Consider the following 19,950-nt stretch of genomic DNA (forward strand, 5'->3'; position numbering starts at 1 on the left):
TTCGGTTGCGTGATATAATTTAATAGATAGCTAGATCAGTAAAAAAATTATAATGGGCTAGCCAGATGCTAACCTGAAAGAAAACATCGTGAGGAAACCTGCATGCCTGAGAGTTCTCCGTAATGTTCTTTATTGTTTGTGAGGTCTGCCAATCCGCACTTGGCCAACATGGCCAAATCTTTCTCATACTGAGCGGAGACCAGTGTGGTGCCCGTGCTTAGTAGTGAACTGGCGATAGGTTGATGATGAGATTCAGCTGTGTATTCTTTTTACTATCACCATCTAACAATAATACTTATCACTTAATTACATCTAATTAAGACAATGCTGTTAGTTAGAGCAACTCATTCCCAAGCTTTCTATATACGGGTAGGCAACTCCGTACTTAGCTGAAAACTTTTATATGAAAAATTTTAAATAAATAAAAATTTGGTAAGTACTTACTATTTAATTCTTCACTGTCACCTAAAGCTAAAACGGCAATGAAGAAGATCACTAGCACCAGCCAGGCTTTCATATTGGGAACGAGAATTGACTGCAAAATGTTTGGACCTAGAGATGCTATTTATAATATTTTTCCCCGCAAATCTCATGATTTCTTTTACATTGTGTGATGGTCATAAAGACACTTGTAACTCTACAATATTATATTGCGACTTATACATTACCGCATGTCTAAGTGATAGTAAAAAGAAAGTTAATGATAAGAAAGCAATGGTTGAAAAGATGGCAAAAACGTAAAATGTTTCGTATTGTGTGCAACCGAACCAGTTAGTCATGCTCGGGGATTAACCGATGTCAATAACCCACCTATGAGCAAACTGACAATATTAGAACAGTTGTAGATATTATCAAGGTTAAGTGGATGGAACGATTGAAATCAAGTTTTTTTCTAATAAAATAAACTAACAATACTAAATGGATATCTAAGGGATTAGAGACAATGATACCTTTATACTCGTACTTAGGTGTTGCGTTGTAGTTTGTTAGACTTGTAACAACTGTTGTAAGTTGGTACATGTCATAGTCTCTCCTTAATAACCTCAATTTACAGGTCTAGAAAATAATGTCTCTAAAATAAATCTATCAAAAACTAGAATTTCTTAGGTACCTAACTAAGGAATTAGGTTTGATTCATCTATCGGCACTTCGAAAACTGTTAAAATTAGCATGTTGGTTGTATTGGGCGACCTTGTAGTTTTTACCCATTTCAAAACCGCCTAAAGAACTTTTCACTTGCTCACTAAACGCTAAGTTCCATTCATAAGAGTAAAAAAACCAGCTAAGTGCGAGTCCGTACTTACTACAGTCATATTTTTCAACATTTTGCACGATAATTCAAAAACTATGATGCCTCAAAATAAATAAAAATCTGTTTTAGAATGCACAGGTAAAGCCCTTTTAAATGATACCCCACTTGATATAGTTATCTTACTTCGAAAATTGAAAATACTTTTCCCCTTATGTCTGCTATAAGACCTCAGACTACCTTCAGACTAGGCTTCAGACATACCTGCCAAATTTCATGATTCTAAGTCAACGTAAACCTGATTTTAAGATCTTTGTTCTCTGCATTCTCTGCAACTTTAAACTGGAAGGTATGCAAAGCTACTCCCGGAGCTAAGCGTACGAGCAAGGAGCTTGCGGCCGCTCGCTGTATTTGCAATTCCAAAGCTCCTAGTTCCTACGTCAGCTGCGATGGCATCCAAAACTTCAGACCATGTAAGGAGATAATATGGACTGCTCCTTAGCGAGTAAAAACGTTACACTGTCGTTTGAAATGGCCCAAAATCACACCGATCGTAATTCGCAATACTAGTCATCATCAATAAAGCGTCAATATGAAATCATGACCCATCACTGTCCAAAGGAGTCTGACCGCGATATCTATAAGTTACGTGTACTATTATAGAATATCCTGCTTCCAATTGGCATAATTATGGCACAGTGCCTTGCGAGTGGTGCGATTCCTCTACAGGTCTATACTCTAGGAACAAAACACATTCAGAGCTATACTAGCTCTACAAACTGCCTGCATACATAGTCCGCTATTATAAGACTCTCTCTACGTCATAATCCTCATTGCTAAGGGTCGAGCCCCCTTTATAAGGGATAATAAGCATGCGAGGCAGAAGAAAACGGACAGGCCGAATTCAAACTTCCGAAGACAGTCGCATAAAGTTACCGATTGGCGCAACCAGCTCAATCATCTGAAGCTATCAGAAATTACTTCGGAAGTTTGAATTCGGCCTTCCCGTTGTCTTCTGCCTTGGAGAGCGCTTTGAGCTATCCAACATCCATGCTGATTGTAATTATACCAAACCAACTAAGCCACATATCAAACTAGCTAGCCCACGTCTTAGCTGACTAGATTATCTGGTTTAAGACATTTATTGTTCCATAAAGAAATTTCCACTTACATGGAACTTACAGGCTATTAAAAAGTGGGTTACAAAATTGTATCTTAAAGCGCACAGTGAATACATGGTAGGTACTAGGTACCGAATTAAAATAGGTTAAGTAGGTAATCATAGGTTATATACATTTCTAATTTCTAGTAGGTACATGTTAAGTATGATAATTTTATAATAATTACACTAGTAGGTAGTTTTAAAATTTTAAAGCACCATCATAACAAAATTATACCGACGCATCGCGGGTCGATCGACGGACGACACGAGCCACGGCTGATTCACTGCAAAGATTACATAGATTCATTCAAAACTGGTTACTAGCTGTGGCAACAAAAAATATTGTTTCTACTTGATAAGTTAGCAATTAATTTCATAAGATTATTTATGTTTAAGTTTTACTGCTAAAATGGGCTTTGAGTAGTTTTTTAAAAATGTTTACACTTTTGCAATCTTTAATATTTTTAGGAAGTTTATTATACAATTGAGCACTTTCAAAAGTAATATTTCGTTTACCATAATTAGTCCTTGGTGGGCGTAAGATTATATTGTTGGCACTTCTTAATCGTTGTAATTGAGGATATTTATTTTTAATTGTGAAGGTTATATTTGAATGTATTTCTTTTGATAGTAGTTTTCGGATTAAGATACAAGTGTAATATTTGTAGTATTAGTTATATTCATTAATTTAGTTTCTTTATATATTTTTTCTGTTGATGTTAAGAAATCATAATTGAATAAAACTTTAATCAATTTATTTTGTGCCGTTTGTAGTACTTTAAGATTAGTAATAGCGGCTGATCCCCAGACTTGGATTAGATAATCTAAGTGGGGTTTTATAAGGGAGTTATAGATTAAATAACGAACTTTATGGGGTAAGCAGCGTACAATACCACGAAGGGCTCCAGTTAGAGATATTAATTTTGTTTTAATATTTTTAATGTGTGGTTTCCATGTAAGCTTATTATCTAAAGTTAGACCCAAATATTTTTCGCAATCTGACCTACTAATAGTAATATTATTTATTTTAAGTGGTTCAAAGTCGTTAATTTTTTTATTTTTAGCTGCAAATATTACATAGTGGGTTTTGTTTACATTAAGGGTCAGCAAATTACATTGAAACCAGACATTAAGTAAGTTAAGATCATTTTGGGCGTCCTGAATTATGTCTTCAATTTTATTTCCATAATAAAACAAGGTGGTATCATCGGCATACAACGACAGTTCTCCTTTTAGTCCAAGTTTACTTATATTGTTTATGTAGATCAGAAATAATATAGATCCAAGAATCGAGCCCTGAGGAACTCCATAAGTTATTAATTTATGTTTGCTTTGGTATTCACCAATCTTCACTATTTGAAAACGATCAGTTAAGTAGGATTCAAAAATTTTGTGAGCGTTATTGGTGATGCCTATATCTTTTAATTTGTTCAGTAGAATTTTGTGGCTAACCGTGTCGAAAGCTTTTTTTAGATCTATGAATATGCCTAGGGCTATTTTCCTGGCGTCTATATTATTTTTATTTTAGTTACTAAGTCAACAGTAGCAGACAGTGTATTGGATTTCGATCTAAATCCGTATTGTTTGGGATATAAATAATCAATGGAGTTCAAGTAGGATTCTAGCCGATTGTAAATAATTTTCTCAAAAATTTTGGACAATACTGGGAGTACAGAAATGGGTCGATAGTTGCTAGGATCTGTTTTTGTTCCAGATTTATAAATAGGTGTCACTTTAGCTATTTTGAGAGACGCAGGAAAACTACCATTTTCTAAACAGGTATTTACGCACCTAGTAAGTTCGTCAGCTATAGAGTTTTTAATGGATTTTATAACTTTAGTATTTATGCAATCGATTCCAGAACTCGTATTAACATCTAAGTTATTTATTATTTCAATGATTTCTTTTGTTGTAGTAAAATTTAATTTACTGAGGCCAAAATTAGGATTGATATCGGTAGGTGTTGCATTAGTATAAATTTTGTTATCATGGTACTTTGTTTGAATAGCCTCTGCTAGCAATAAACCAACAGTCGAAAAAAAATCATATGGCTTATTTTTTCGTCTTGCATTTTTTAGGCCTCATGATTTTAGAACTTGTTTGTCTCAAACAACCTCTTTTGACGACCTCCCTGGCGCAGTGGTGAGCGCTGTGGTCTTAATAGTGGGAGGTCCCGGGTTCGATTCCTGGCCTGCCATCTATCAACTATCGCCACACTAAATGCGCGCGTAAGTGTAGAATTTTTGACGACCTCCCTGACTCTCACTAGACCACAAGACTAAGACCACAGTGGCAAGCGCTGTGATGGTCTTATTAGTGAGAGGTCCTGGTTTCGATTCCCGGCAGGGGTTTGGAATTTTATCATTTCTAAATTTCTGGTCTGGTCTGGTGGGAGGCTTCGGCCGTGGCTAGTTACCACCCTACCGGCAAAGCCGTGCCGCCAAGCAATTTAGCGTTCCGGTACGATGCCGTGTAGAAACCAAAGGGGTATGGGTTTAATAAAAACTGCCATACCCCTTCCAGGTTAGCCCGCTATCATCTTAGACTGCATCATCACTTACCACCAGGTGAGATTGCAGTCAAGGGCTAACTTGTATCTGAATAAAAAAAAAAAAAAAAAAACAGGCAAGTCAATTTGTTTCAGTATTATAGGAATATCGAAAACATGAACAGGTCAGGGACAGGAAAAAGGAAAATAAAATGAAGTGCTACTTATGTACAATAGGATGTGATAAGATTAATTTAGATAAGTACAACTTAAATTAATAAATTTACTATGTACACACTGACACAAATACCTAAATATAACAGAAACAAAGACTAGGTATAATAATTTACTAGCCTTTTTAAAATTTAATTAGGTATTATTTACAAACTCTATTCACAAATAATTTATTATGCTATGGCCCTACGGTAGTTCGGCACATACAGGATCCGTGAGCGCAGTATCCGTCGCTCTTGCCCTGAGTCTGGCAGTACGACACGCAGTCGTAACGACACTGGTTACTGTCTATACCTGCCGATTCAGCATCTGAAAGATTTATAATAAAGTGCGTCAGTATAGGTAGAATGAACTCTCGGTTTGATCCAATATTAGGCTATGGGTGACGTGAAATCGCCGGTCCAGGAGGTAGGTCACCTACGCGATGGACCGACCAAATTAAGTCCGCTGTGGGCTGTCCCGCTCACGAATGTACCAGATTATCGACCAGCAAGGAGAAGACGTGGCGAATGCTTGTGAGGCGTATGACATAATATGCCCCCAACAAGGTCACTTCGTGATGACCACGACTACTCTGCCAAGATTGTTACGACGAAGAAGAACAAGACGTGAAATCAAAGAAAAGAAAAATAGGCGATTCATAGAACACCTAGCGTCAAATGTAGGGACATTAGACGCCTGCCAGTGACGTCGAAGAACGTTTTGTTACTAGTTCCCTAACTATCGTGAACTGTTGTATATGTCCAAAATGTCTATTCAGATCACTGAGGCTGAGATCTATTGAGCGTACAGTACGCGGCAGAAAGTAATGTACATCGACCTTTGGAAGGAGATAGCAGATATGTAGAGCATTGTCTCTGTCGTTGAGACCGACAAAACGTCATATAGGTATGAGGGACAGAGACAATGCTCTACAATGCCGAAATGTCATTCTAAACGCCGATGTGGATTACTTTCTGTCGCGTAGGTACCTACTGTACTTTGACTTTACTCAGTATTACCGAAACGGATTTATGCCAGCGTAAAACGCCACCCAGACCAGACCAGAAATTTAGAAATTATAAACGAGACGGATTTATGCCAGCGTAAAACGCCACCCAGACCAGACCAGAAGTTTAGAAATTATAAAATTCCAAACCCCTGCCGGGAATCGAAACCAGGACCTCTCACTAATAAGACCATCACAGCGCTTGCCACTGTGGTCTTAGTCTTGTGGTCTAGTGAGAGTCAGGGAGGTCGTCAAAAATTCTACACTTACGCGCGCATTTAGTGTGGCGATAGTTGCCATCGCGGTTTTTGTAGGTGCAATCGTTTACTCTATTTCGTACAAGAGTTGAAATGAATACTAGATAAATGTTTATTTAAGTATTTTCCTACTCGTAACGTAACACCTACGGGGGAGACAGTTTTCGGAAAATGGGACGAATTGTATTACGAAAGTATCACGAAAGTAGGTCGCCCATTTACCAACTTAATATCACAGGAAAGTAAAACGTATTTCGTGTGTATATTCAAAGTAATTGTTTCATAGTTAATTTTGGTCGAGTTCCAACGTAGAATATTAATTTATATCTATTTTTACATTATTATCGCAAGGCCTATCGTTCTTTCAAAATTACCATACTAATTTTTATTGCAGGTAGTACCTCTATTTTTAGGATTCCGTACTTGAAGGGTGCCAACAACGGGGCCCTATTACTAAGTCTCTGCTGTCCGGCCGTCCGTCTGTCTGTCAGCGGGCTGTATCTCGTGAACCGTAATAAGTAGAGAGTTGAAATTTTTACAGAGTGTGTATTTCTATTGCACCTATAACAACAAATACTCAATGAAAATTTAAAAATTGCCGCCATGACAATTTAAAAAATGTTATTTCTTGTACGATGGTAAGGAACCCTTTGTGTGCGAATCCGACTCGCACTTGACTGATTTTTACTATTTTAGTGTTCCATGGTGCAATAGAGACTATAGCACGCGTTATTATTTTGTGATGCTAAATGCAGATGAGTAGCTAATCGGACCGTTTGTATATATAGTACGCGACAGGTCGACATGGCAATAGGGACATGAGGCGGGGGACGCACCGCAAACCCGTGCAGCGCCTGCGCTATCCACATCTCAGATAAAAAGGCTTGTTTTATGCCCTTGTTGTACAATCTACTATTTTCAAAAGCGAGATCACAATTTATATTTACCTTGGGCATAAAAATGAATATAATTATGCAATGTGCAACCTTGACTGTACCATTGATACTGATAAGAATTATTATTGGTGTTAGGTAGGTATAGAAAGAGAGCAAGCGCGTGCCAGACCTCCGTTGTTTTATAAAAGCTGAAAGTTTCTCTGCATATTGTCCCCAACACTGGGTGGAACGTTTGATTGGATCATTTGGTGGCTTTTGGAGATAACCGGTAATAAAGGTGTAAAAAATCTTACGTCAATGTATAAAGTAATTTTTTTACGTATAAGCACGTCATGCATTGCCAGACACTTAGTATCATACAACCCTCTGCCAGACAGACACCCTTAAACTTTAACAAATCCTTAAACTGTAAGGGCGGTCGGCAGGGAGCTATATATAAGTGTCTGGCAACGTATGACGTGATTTTTAATATTATTCCGAAGAAAATATAAAAAAAATAGACTTAATACTTTGACGTAAGATTTTTTACACCTTTAAAACCTGTTATCTCCCAAAGCCATTCAAACTTCACAGTCGCTGATCGTCCCTCCCTGTGTTGGGGACAATACCTACGCAGAGAAACTTTCAGCTTTTACAAAATAACGAAGGTCTGGCACGCGCTGGCTCTTAGTCCAGTACGTGGTTTTATAGGTATAACACTTCATTGTTTCAAGGGCTGATTTTTTAACACTGGCGAGATAATTTTTAACTGAGGAGTTAACAGTACGACAGTTTTTGTATTAGAAACTATCTAATGCCCGCGACTTCGTCCACGTGAATTTAAGTTTTAAAAATCCCGTGGGAGCTCTGATCTGACGCTCTAGGTCTTAAACTATACCCATGCAAAAAATCACGTCGATCCGTCCTCCGTTGCGGCGTGATTGAAGGACAAACCAAGAAACTAACACACTTTCGCATTTTTACTACTAGCTGATCTCAGGACTTCGTCCGATTGGATTTATCCCGTGGGAACTCTGACTTTGAGGGACAAAAAGTAGCCTATGTCACTCTCCAAGTCTTTAGCTATATCCCACCAATCCATTACTCCGGCGCGACGTGAATGAGTGACAAACCAACAAACCAATAATCCAACAAACAAGCATACTTTTGCATTTATTGGTAGTGATAATAACTGATCATATTATGATATGGGTACCCAGTGATGGGAAGCGATCTGTCATGACTTGGTGAAAAAAATCATTCTAAAATAATTATAAAGTGGTATTAATAATATAGATATTAGATACCTAGACCCACTTGATACAAGATACTATATATATTAAGTATATTCTGTGACTATAGTAGGTACGAATTTTGAAAAAAAAATAGCATTTTAGCACTTCTACAGGTACCAATATATACTATAATGCAAATTATACTCGTGCTACGTCCTCGAATCAGTAACGTCTAGATATTATTTGACACATTAAAAATAATAAGTAAGTAACTAGGACTTTTATTAAATTATGCAAGCTTAAAAAAACGAAACAAATTATAGGTACAATGTAAAATTGCAAAACTACTTACATAAATTACTTAAAGTAACCTACCTTTTATACCCTCAATCATGAAGATGATAAAGATGAAAATAATGTTTAAAAAATTAAAATTCATTTTATTTGAATCGAATCAATCCAACTGCTTCCATGCACCTTCACTTAATAATGACAGCTGACTGATACGCAGTCGACCAAGTATGTATAAGTACTAAAACCTCTAGTTTACCTGTGGGTAATCCGACGTAAAATGGAAGTGAAGAGGAAAGTCTTGTTATACTATAGACGCTATATATACGGGACAAACCCCGGGTATTTACCTAAGCATACCTATCGCACCGGTGCAGACAAGAAAGACTGTTAAGTGAATCTGTAACAGCGTATTATGCAAGTAAGAATATAGATTGCCGGATGCCTACGTCATAATAGCTACCTAAGAAAGGATTTTTGAAAATTCAACCCCTAAGAGGGTGAAATAGAGGTTTCAAATTTGTGTAGTCCACGCGGACAAAGTCGCGAGCATAAGCTAGTTTTTAATATGTTTTCAAATTAAATTGATGTAAGTTTATTGATAGTTTATTAATTACCACAATATTATTTATTACTTATTTTTGAATTAAAAATATATTTCCAGTTAAGTATCACCCCGTAATATGGTAGAAATTCATTTCTAACCGTAGTTTGGATGCATAGGTACTCTTTATTGATGAATGAGGTTTCCTTAGATTCTTCTTCGACTTCTCCACGCGGAATGGTTTCCCGTAAAAGTCTAAGATTCCGCTCCTGGTTCTAAGCCCCTGTATGTGTTGTCTACAGTTCCTTTTAAAATTTAATCTATCGTACTAAGTGGTGAAAACGGGGCAAAAAAGAGTTCATCCCGGGAAGCGTCGAGCCTACCAGTAGAGTGATTCACTATCTCAGTTTCCAACACTGAATGATAGCCACCGAGCTCATTTTTAATCCGTTGAAGGTTCTCTACGAAGCAATATTTTCATATCCCCCAGTGAAGCAGCAATGTAGAACCAACCAACCTCGGTGGCTATCATATAGAGTTAGAGAATCACTTAGCTGGTTTTAAAGCCCTGTATGTGTTGTCTACAGTTCCTTTTAAAATTTAATCTATCGTACTTACTAAGTGGTGAAAATGGGGCAAAAAAGAGTTCATCCCGGGAAGCGTCGTGCCTACGGTCACAAACCAATGGATATACCGATTGAATGGCAAGTTAAATAAAATGGCTCGCTTATTGTTAATTATCGACCTACATTTTACCTACATAATATTATTATGATTGTATCGATTTCATCAGTTTTGATTTTGATTTGTACCTAGTTATTCTCTAGCTTAGTTCAATATTATAAGAGGAATGTGCAAAATCCATACAAACTCAAGAGAGTTTCTGGATGTCAAGCGGAATATTGTACAATTATTATTTAGTTGAAATAAAGAATTAAAAAAAATGAAACTATAATTAATACATTTTATTAGCAAAGCCTAGGTTTTGTTGGCATTTAACACGAACAGGGTCCAGCACCACGGTCACATTCATATCTGCAATAAGGCGGACAGTCGTATCTACAAGACGACTGTCCATCAACGTCTGAAAAAATCAGTAAGAATGTAGACTTATTAAATACTGTTTGAGTACATAATGTTATAAGTAATTATGTATCTAAGTACTAGATGTAAACTTTCATGATTCTAGGTCAACGGGAAGCACCCTATAGGTTTCTTGACAGACATACAGACAGACAACGAAGTGATCCTATAATGGTTCCTTTTTAACCGACTTCCAAAAAGGAGGTGGTTCTCAATTCGGCCCGTTTTTTTCGTTTGAGGTACGGAACCCAAAAAAGAACTACTTAAGTAAGGTAGAGTATTCATTGTACCTACTTATAGTTTACTCATCTCCACAAAAAAATCATTGAAATAGAGATCGTTGATAATACTATCTTTATATATAAAATTCAGAGTCCTGACTGACTGACTGACTGACTTATATATCAACGCACAGCCTAAACCGCTGGTCCTAGAGACATGAAATTTTGAAGGTGTGTTCTTTGTAAAGAGTAGGTATCTAATAAGAAAGGATTTTCCGCAATTCCATCCCTAAGTGGGTTAAATAGGGGATGAAAGTTTGTATTAAAGTCAGTCATTTTTCAAGTTATTTGCATGAAAATTGGTATTTAGGTTTTCGGTCACAAATAAAGAAATACCAGTTCCAGGATTTTTGGAAATTCAACCCCTACCTCGATTTTCTAAATTCCACCCGAGCGAAGCCAGGGCGGGTCAGCTAGTTTTACTATATTCACCTTTTAATCCAAGAACAATAACGACAATAAATAAGATAAACACGTTTAAAAAATTAAAATTCATTTTTTTAAGTTTTATAACAACACTCTTTACTTTCTAATTTAAGATTACTTATGCCAATGAAAAAAGCTGTGACATTTTATACATTTGCAGATTATTAGGTTCCTACTCTGTAGGTAGGTACGCGTGAAAAGAACTATCGCATAAATAATTGATACCATTATTATTTTAATTTCACGAGCAAAATCAATTGACGATTAAAATTATACGTATTTCGCAATACGACGTTCGATTCAACTAAAAACTGATCAAATGCAAGTGGGACTCGCACACGAAGAACGCGACAGGTCGAGATGGTAATCGGGGTATAAGGCGGGGGGACGCCCTGCACACCCTTACGTCACCCGCGTTATCCCGCACCGGGTTAGTGCGAGAGCTGTGCGGGTGTGCGGGGCGTCCCCATCCCGATCGCTATCTCGACCTGTCGCGTACTATACGTACCATCGTACAATAAATACCTACCTAATACTTAATTTTTTTTAATTTTCATGACAGCTATTTTAATTTTTTTATTATTTGTTGTTATAGCGGCAAAAAAAATTCACAAGATACAGCCCGCTGACCATCGATCCGCTGACAGACAAACAGATGGAAGGATTTTAAAATGGCTGCTGACGCGGTTCTAGTTCCAATTCTGCCCACCTGAACAGATAAAATGGTGGCACTATATTTGTCAAAAAGTGAACAGCTATAGTTCGCGAAAGGTCGACATGGGAATCGGGGTGGGAACGCCCCACACACCCGTACAGCCCCCGCGCTATCCCGTTGCGGGATAGCGCGGGTGACTTGCGGATATGCGGGGCATGCCTCACCTCATACCACGATTGCCATGCTGAGCTGTTGCGAACTATGTCGTATATATTATAGGAAAAGATACACGCAAGAAATCACAAGTCACAACTAAAGTTTAAGCAGGATCAAAGACGTTTAATCACGAAATAAGCTCCTTATAAAACAGCTATACGGGTTCAGCTCTCATGACAATAAATCATAGTGCGACAGTGTCCGCGAAGGAAGTGCCAACATGCCATCGGAAATTACACTTTTAATCTCCGGGCACTCGACACGTGTTACAAGCTCTTATAATTAACTAGCTTATGTCCGCGACTTCGTCCGCGTGTACTACACACAAACCCTTATTTTACCTCCTTGGGGGTTGAATTTTCAAAGATCCTTTCTTAGCGGATGTCTACATCATAATAGCTAAGACTCCGCATGCCAAATTGAGCCTCCATAGCTCAATGATTAAGGAGCGGACTGACTTCCGAATGGTCGTTGTTTCAAACCCCACCCGTTGCACTATTGTCGTAACCACTCCTAGCGCAAGCTTTTCGCATAGTTGGAGGGTAAAGGGGAATATTAGTCAATTAAAATGACATGGCTAATATTCTTTTGAAAAATAAATCAGCCCATTCCGTCCAGTAGTAGGTAGGTATGAGCTGTGCGTTAATAGATCAATCAATCAATCAGTAAGCTTTCCCTTTAGTTTTTAGATTTAGAAGACTAAGTACCTATCACTCGTAGTCTACGTAACAAAGTCGAAGTAACTAGGTAGCAAGAAGATCTAAGTAGCAAAGTAGAGGCGAGTGATACTTTGCTGGGGTGGAATTTCTTAACATCCTTTCTTAGTGGACGTCTACGTATCAGTACGTATAGGGACAGTCTTAACCATAACGAGGCTCCGGGCGGTAGATCTTAGCGAAGCCCTTATCCTTTGTGAAATTCATTTACATTGAAAATATTTTATTCATGATGTTTGAAGATGAAGACAAATGCAAAAAATTAGCTATAATTTAAAAAAAATGAATTTTAAAATTGTTCGCGCCATCTTAGACTTGCTTGCTCTTCTGCAGCACGAGATTTAAAAACACATTTTTTTTTTATGCATTATAGGCAAACGCTTGACCAGAATTACAACTCGTAATGACTTTCTACTTGGGTTGTAGCGCAAGGATGCGAGGATCTTGCAAGAAATATAAATTAAATTATACCTACATAAAATAAGCTTTGGGCCTCTTCGCATTCCCAAAAAACGATTTTCACGACAAAGCCGAGACCCATGAGGAAAACAGTCTTCATCTAATATTAAAAGGGAACGTCCGGCGAAAATGACTCTGAGTCGGCTGAGAGAGTAATTTTCTATTTACGACCAATAAAGGCTTTCATTCCTAGCCACTTGCTATTGGAAAAACGATCCCACACTCCAGTGTAATGTATAGCTTTTAGAACTACCCTGCTATCGAATGCAATATGCATTCAGCTGCTGGCTTTCAGCAATAAAACAATGCAGTGCATTGAGAGAGATTGTATTTAAGTACCTAATTTAAGGTATACCTACGTGGTGTACTACAGCTATCTATTGAAAACTTGAATATGTATTAGGTACATGTTTAAAATGTTCAGCCCTATGCTTCCCTAGTTCCCTACTGCACCTAAAAAAATTGTGTGACGACCTCCCTAGCGCAGTGGTGATTGCTCTATTGCCCTTTCAAGTTAGCTGCCTTTCATCGTAGACTAGGTACATCATCGTACCACGCGAGATTAGTGTCAGTAAGAGCAACTTGTCATTGAAAAAATAACAATGTTTAGGTAACTAAGAAAACTGTTATTTTCTGTGGCTCTACTGAAAAGTAACAATGTGTACGAATTAAAATGTATGAGGCAAACGCATACGTGGTGAAAATAATGTAGCTGCTACGTACGTGGGTGCCCATCTCACATTTACCTACTCATTAGTTAGTTCAGGCACACTTTACGTCGCCTTTATATATGTAGCTGGTAGCCGAGGATGCTGTAAATTACGCCACCTGAGATCCAGCCGCCAGCATTATTATTAAGATAGAGTGGAATGGAAACATAAAGGCTGTGCGGGGACATACGATAATATCGACAGTTGCAACGTAAAACATCGTATCTCATTTTTTGTAACTTCACAGGAGAGCGCGACAATGATTTTAATTTTTTTTTACAAAGCAACTATCTATCCAACCTTGAAAACTTTTGTCAACAAGACAAAATCTACACTTTATATGTTATTCATATTAATATAAATATTTTATTAGGTACTTTTTGTGAGTTACAATTACTTACCACAATATATGAATATAAAATTTATAAAATAACATTGTAATTCAGGCATACAATTCAATGTTGTATGTTAATATGTAGAAAAAAAATTTAAGTCTGAGATGCAATGCCCGAGTGTACGGACGGAAGTCAATAATTTAATACGGAACAATACTTGCCAAGAACCAGATGATATCTTACATTACAATTTTAGTTAGTAAAATTATTGATGGCAGCCATAGGCAAGTAAATGTAACTAAATACCTTGTTACTATCTTCAATGGATGCTGACTTACAATCTTTTTCCACTGGCTAAAATCGTAACGCAATCGAATTTATTGGTTTATACTAAGAATATGATTGTAACTCAAAATCACTAAAAAGTGAGTTAGGATGTTTTTCCTTGCTATATGCTAGTATTATGTTTTTGCTTTGAAAATATTTTAGTTGAGCAACTTTTAAGTAGACAACCAAGTTTTGTTGGAGACAGAATTTTATAAGCCTTGTTGAAGTTTAGTGTCCGATTTTACTCCCATAATGGGGCCGATTCTCTAGTACACAATCTCTAAACTAAACTAAATTAACAGGTCTAAATCTAATACTATCCTTTTCCGCAAGCAACATTATGAAAGGGATAGCAATAGATTTAGACGTGCCATTTTAGTTTAGTTTAGAGATTGTGTACAATGGAATTAGCCACAATATCTATAAAATCTATGTACGCGCATAACTCTAAGGGTTTTGGCTATAGTCTACCACGCTGGCCATGTGCGGATTGGTAGACTTAACACACCTTTTAGAACATTATGAAAAACTCTCAGGCATGCAGGTTTCCTCACAATATTTTCCTTATTTAATAAGTTAAAACGCACGAAACTCCGAAAAGTTAGAGGTGCGTGCCCGAGACCGAACCCCCGACCTCCGAGTAGAAGGCGGAAGTCCTTACCACTAGGCTATCACAGCTTTATTTGTAGTACCTAGTACCTACATATTTTTTGTTACAGGTGTACCTGCTGATATAAGTGCCCATGTGCGGTGCCAGTATCGAGTTACATAACAAAAGCCGCGTCCGCACCCTCGCCGCCGGAACGCCTGCAGGTGACAACATCATTAATCCGCCGCTGTCGATGCTCCCAGCTCCACTACAGTTTCTTGTTCCGATTCCGGAGAAGATACGATGTATTGTTAGAGCGTGGATGTATCATGTATCCATATACGAGTACCTACCCAACCTAACCTTTATCTATATTACTAAACTAGATGATACCCGCAACTTCGCGTGGAGTCAGATTAATTCAAAAGAGAGTTACCTATGATCAACTTCAAAATAAAGAAGGTATATAGGTACCCACCTAATAGGCTACTTGACACTTTTTTTAAGTTGGTCTTAAATGGTTAATATTTGTCCTATTATATCAAAAAAATTAACACTATATTTTTTTGCGCCCTAAAAACCGTAAAACTTTAATTTAAAAATATTTTTTTCTTAGACAGGTAAAAACACTGTCGGCCATGTTTGGCCGATAGATTATCTGTGCTCTGACGTCATGCATTTGTAACTGTGATTTGTAAACAACAGCATAACCTCCCAAAGTTTAATAAACATGACTTCTATACTAGTTTACATGAAAAATATAGTAATTATCGTTATTGTATCATCCAAGAATGTAAAAAACGCATCGATAAAGACCACAGGAAAGTTGTGAATTAGAGTGCCCAGTGAAATAAATATACGTAACACGCAAAGACTTGCTTAAAGGGATCCTATATGACTAACGACTTCAACCCAAATTTATTTTTGCAAAGATCACTTTGTTGTAAGTCTTACTTAATAACTTATTCAATTTATAACGAGAAAACGATATTTTTTTACGTTTACTATGAGTTTTTAGAAATATATAAAAACTAGCTTATGCTCGTGACTTCGCCCGCGTGGACTTCATAAATTTCAAACCTCCATTTAACCCACTCAGGGGTGGAATTTCAAAAAATCCTTTCCTAGTGACCTTCTCTTTACCTACAAAGAACACACCCACCAAATTTCATGTATCTAGGACCAGCTGTTTAGATGTTTAGGCTGTGCGTTGATATATAAGTTAGTCAGGACTCTAAATTTTATATATATGGATACTACGTTAGTCCCCGCGTGACATAGGGATGACATTTCTTTGTTTACATATTTACACTTTGTCACATCATGGCTGACAGCGTTTTCTGCGTTTCAAATAAAAATAAAAATTGTATTTTTTTAAATTGGATTTATATATCCATCCTGCGTTTTTAATAATTGTTATTGATATATTTCGTTGTCTTAAGCAAAATACTATAATAAATAATCATTTATTGGACGAAATTAGATATGAGTCAAGTAGCCTATTTGAGTTGTTATCGTTTCGATCCGACAGATTTTCGTTTCGTCAAATTTTCTTAGCCTTGAAGGTGTCGAATTTGAACTTTATCTTTTTACGAGCTGATGCCCGCGAATTCGTCCGCGTGGATTTACATTTTTAAAAATCCCGCGGGAACTCTTTGATTTTCCGGTATAAAATGAAGCCTATGTGTTAATCCAGTGTATAATCTATCTCCATTCCAAATTTCATCCAAATCCGTTCAGCCGTTTTTGCGTCATTGAGTAACAAACATCCAAACATCCACACTTTCACATTTATAATATTAGTAGGAGACTACCAAGGTAGACCTACTCACACACCTCTCTGAGGTGCGAATTTTGTTGTTACAGTAGATATTACCATGTGTTCCTCCCTACATCTTCGGATTTGTTTGAAGTTGAACTGAACATAAGGCATTCTGGAATGGTCTATGGTCCCCGGGGGAGGCATTAAGAGAATTGCGAGCACGAAATACGAAAAAGTTGCCAATAATTATAGTAGGTTAGTACCTACCGCTACATTACCTACATATAGGTGCTTTCTAAATAACGTGTTCAATTTGTTTACAGCACCAACATAATATTATTATTATACAGGAGTGATAGCCTCGTGGTTAAGATATCGGCCTATACTTAATTCTCTAACTTCTCTGAATTATATACTTACGTTTTAAACAATTAAAATAACACTTTCATGAAGAAAACCTGCATCCCTGGAAGTTTTCTATCATGTTCTCAGTGGTGTAGGTATAAAGTCTGCCGATCCTTGTCCATCCTTCACGATCAACCCATCGCCGGCTCACTACAGAGCACCGGTCTCCTCTTAGAGTGAGAAGGGTTTTGGTCAGTCTACCACGCTGGCCATGTGCGGATTGGTAGACTTCACACACCTTTGAGAACATTATGGAGAACTCTCAGGCATGCAGGTTTGCTCACGATGTTTGCCTTCACCGTCAAAGCAAGTGATATTTAATTAATTAAAACACACATAACTCCGAAAAGTTAGAGGTGCGTGCCCGGGATCGAACCCCCGACCTCCGATTAGAAGGCGGACGTCCTAACCACTAGGCTATCACAGCTTTTTACTACCATCACTACTTTTTTCCATCCTTACTAGGTATTAAATTATGCAGTAAGGATGATCCGCCAATCTACACTGGATTGGTGGACTCTATGGCCTAAGCCGTTCTCATTCTGAGAGACCCGTGCTTAGTAATGGGCCGGCTATGGGTTGAGATGATGATGAGTAGAGATGTACTTATAGAGATTCATCTTTTTTGGCCAGACAATAGAATAGATCGTGAAGTAGGTAAAACCAATAACTCCCGATTAATATAAAGCCATTGATTTATTATGCTCCCGGCACAAGGCAGTCGTTATCATTCCACTCACAACCTCCCCGGGGACTATGTCTTTCTTATATACCTATTACCTACTTACCTTCAACTAGGTATCTATTTGTTATATCTTATCTTACTGAGTTTGTTGTGGGCTCTTCTCTGACCTGAGCGCGTTTGGAACTCTCGGAGTTTAAAAATTATCACCACTATTTCATCATCTTACAAATGGAACAACCGACCATCAAAAAGTGTAATTTATTACCTATTTTGAATAAACAATTTGACTTTTGACTTTTATTATAGGTAGGTAGGTACTTTACTCCTTACTTACCTAGTTAGGTTGGGGACTTACAATGTAGATACAGTACGCTGCAGAAAACATTGTACATTGTCCTTTAGAAAGAGATAGCGGTTTCTTAGAGCGTAGTCTCTGTCGTTGAGACTGACAAAAGGTCACATAGTTATGAGTGACAGAGACAACGCTCTACAAAACCGAAATGTCATTCTAAAGGCCGATGTACATTACTTTCTGCCGCGTACCTACTGTACTTCGTAATTGGTACCTAACTACGTACTTTGTAGTATACATAGGTATCTCTTAGATCTATCAAACTTGAAGGGATTTATTTTTAATTTTTTTTACTAATTATGTTAGGTACCTACCTGCTTTATATTTTTAAAGAAAACCTACAAAAATACAAGAACAAAATGAGGCACTTGGACTTAAGTAAGGTAGTCATAGATTCCTTTCTATTTTCCTTGGCTGGCGTATCCAACTTTTACTGCAGATATACGAGAGGGAGAGTTCTCCCTCCCATATATTTGAGCATGTAATTAGATTGGCACAGAATGTTAATTTTGTCTAACTTTATACGTCGAATTAGGGAACGAATCAACGCTATTCTCTAAAGAACTTCTTAATTAACGGATAAGTGTAATTAAGTCGCGAACAATGTCGCCTCCGAGTTCCGACTAACTTCACAATTTCCAATCAAATTCAATTTCAAATCCAAATTAATTATGAAAAGACAATGGTACAATCATGGATTTCCTTCCTGCTCAAGCATACCTACTGACCTAATATGCTGGTCGCACATTAATTACGTCCCATTTCCATCCATCCCATTTTTAACCACTTCAAATAGAGGATGAACTCCTATTCGGGAGGTCAGGGGTTCGATCCCGGGCACGCACGTCTAATTTTTCGGAGTTCTGTGCGTTTATATCACTTGCTACGGTGAAGGAAATCATCGCGCATCGTGAGGAATTTGCCTAGAGTTCACCATAATGTTATCAAAGGTGTGTGAAGTCTGCCAATCCGTACTTGGCCAGCGTGGTGGACTATGGCCAAAACCCTTTTCATTTTTAGACTCGTGCTCGGTAGTAACGTCGGCGATGGATTGATCATGATCATGATATTTATTAATAGGCTACTTGACACTTTTTTAAAGTTGGTCTTAAATGGTTAATATTTGTGCTATTATATCAAAAAAATTAACACTAGGTATATTTTTTTGCGCCCTAAAAACCGTAAAACTTTCATTTAAAAATATATTTTTCTTAGACAGGTGAAAACACTGTCGGCCATGTTTGGCCGATAGATTATCTGTGCTCTGACGTCATGCATTTGTAAACAACAGCATAACCTCCCAAAGTTTAATAAACATGACTTCTATACTAGTGTACATGAAAAATATAGTAATTTTCGTTATTGTATCATCCGAGAATGTAAAAAACGCATCGATAAAGACCACAGGAAAGTTGTGGATTAGAGTGCCCAGTGAAATAAATATACGTAACACGCGAAGACTTGCTTAAAGGGATCCTATATGACTAACGACTTCAACCCAAATTTATTTTTGCAAAGATCACTTTGTTGTAATAACTTATTCAATTTATAAAGAGAAAACGATATTTTTTTACGTTTACTATGAGTTTTTAGAAATATATAAAAACTAGCTTATGCTCGTGACTT

General features: G+C 37.3%; 1 long non-coding RNA gene across 1 annotated transcript; it reads right to left on the reverse strand.

The window, feature by feature from the left end:
• Positions 1-5,123: 5,123 nt before the first annotated feature.
• Positions 5,124-9,229, reverse strand: LOC138402442 (uncharacterized). Its single transcript, XR_011236818.1, has 2 exons — positions 8,864-9,229; positions 5,124-5,442 (listed from the first exon to the last, which is right to left on the reverse strand). It is a non-coding gene; the product is annotated as an uncharacterized lncRNA (long non-coding RNA).
• Between the last annotated feature and the right edge of the window lie 10,721 nt (positions 9,230-19,950).

Source organism: Maniola hyperantus, chromosome 6 (genome assembly GCF_902806685.2).
Source record: "Maniola hyperantus chromosome 6, iAphHyp1.2, whole genome shotgun sequence".
NCBI classification, from domain to species: Eukaryota; Metazoa; Arthropoda; class Insecta; order Lepidoptera; family Nymphalidae; genus Maniola; species Maniola hyperantus.